Source organism: Heterodontus francisci, unplaced genomic scaffold, assembly GCF_036365525.1.
Source record: "Heterodontus francisci isolate sHetFra1 unplaced genomic scaffold, sHetFra1.hap1 HAP1_SCAFFOLD_88, whole genome shotgun sequence".
Lineage (NCBI taxonomy): Eukaryota > Metazoa > Chordata > Chondrichthyes > Heterodontiformes > Heterodontidae > Heterodontus > Heterodontus francisci.
The window spans coordinates 932,230-933,762 of NW_027142063.1; the positions used below are offsets into that span (position 1 = coordinate 932,230).

General features: G+C 44.4%; 1 non-coding gene across 1 annotated transcript; it reads right to left on the reverse strand.

Moving 5' to 3' along the window:
• Positions 1-1,092: 1,092 nt before the first annotated feature.
• trnas-gcu (transfer RNA serine (anticodon GCU)) lies at positions 1,093-1,174 on the reverse strand. The gene has a single exon. It is a non-coding gene; the product is annotated as a tRNA-Ser (tRNA).
• Between the last annotated feature and the right edge of the window lie 359 nt (positions 1,175-1,533).

A 1,533-nucleotide genomic window follows, 5' to 3' on the forward strand; every position in this document is an offset into this window, starting at 1 on the left:
TCCCACTCAACAGCACTCAAGAATCTCAACACCATCCAGGACAAAGCAGCGCACTTGATCGGCGCCTCACCCGCCACCTTAAACATTCAATCCCTCCACAACCAGTACACAGTGGCTGCAGTGTGTACCATCTCCATATGCACTGCAGCAACTCGCCAAGTATCCTTCAACAGCACCTTCCAAACTCGTGACCACTACCACCTCGAAGGACAAGGGCAGCAGATGCATGGGAACTCACTACCTGCAGGTTCCCCTCCAAGTCACTGACCATCCTGACTTGGAACTATATCGCCATTTCTTCACTGTTGTTGGGTCACAATCCTGGAACTCCCTCCCCAGTAGCACTGTGGGTGTTCCTGCACCATACGGACTGCATCAGTTCAAGAAGGCAGCTCTCCACCACATTCTCAAGGGCAATTAGGGATTTGTAATAAATGCTAGCCTTATCAGCGATACTCACACCCAAGAATGAATAAAAAGCAAATCAGTCTCCACAGATTCCCCACAATCTGGGCTTGGACATTTACTTCAGGAGCACAGAGCTTTATATCACTGCAACATGAGTTCCAATCTTCATATTCTGTTCACTTTTCACATTATTTTCTCCCAGTCCACTAGCTTTTATTAATTCAGTATTTGGGTCTCTGCTCCTCCGCCGTTTCTAACATCTCACCTCATACAAAAAAACACTCTGATCTATCGTAGGTAGTAGATGACCCTCATTTTAAACTCCATCTGCCAAAGCATTGCTCACTCACATAATCTATCAAGAAGATTTGAAAATAAATTTCTTGCCAAAGGATAACTTTCTGCATCTGCACCCTCACCATTTTCTTTTCTCCATTTGTCTTTCACTTGGTGTAAATCCAGAGACAGGAAAGATGGAAGGAAGGAGGGAAGGAAAAATCCTGCTCCATTTCATGATCCCGATCTGATCTTCATTCCAGTGCAGTTTGGGTGAAGAATTCCAATTGTCTGTCTCAATTTTAATAAAGTATAAACAATTCTGGAATCACTGTCTGGACAGAAACAAGAACAGGCTTCGAGGCTGACTTCACACATAAATAATACACTAAACAGTTCAGAAACTAGCGACAAGGATGGGATTCGAACCCACGTGTGCAAAGCACAATGGATTAGCAGTCCATCGCCTTAACCTCTCAGCCACCTTGTCAGTTGCATCGAAATGGCTGTCACCTTCAGCACAGCTTCTGGCTGTGCAGCCAGCTGTGTGATGATGGAAATATATCTTCTGTCAGTAAATGAAGTTGGGAATGGAGCGTTGTGAAACATTTCCAGACCATGTCCAACACTTTTCTACTCAGTGTGAAAACCCACCACGGAAAGACTGGAACATACAATCAATTGATCACATCATGATTAACATCACTCAGACACCTGAACCATTAGGTCACTGACGAAGTCATGATGACTGAATTTCTCATGAAATGACAACTGTACTAACTGACTGGAAGAATTGCTTTAACTCCACATGATCATCGAGGCACAGCCTCAGGCCTACTTGTTGGGTGG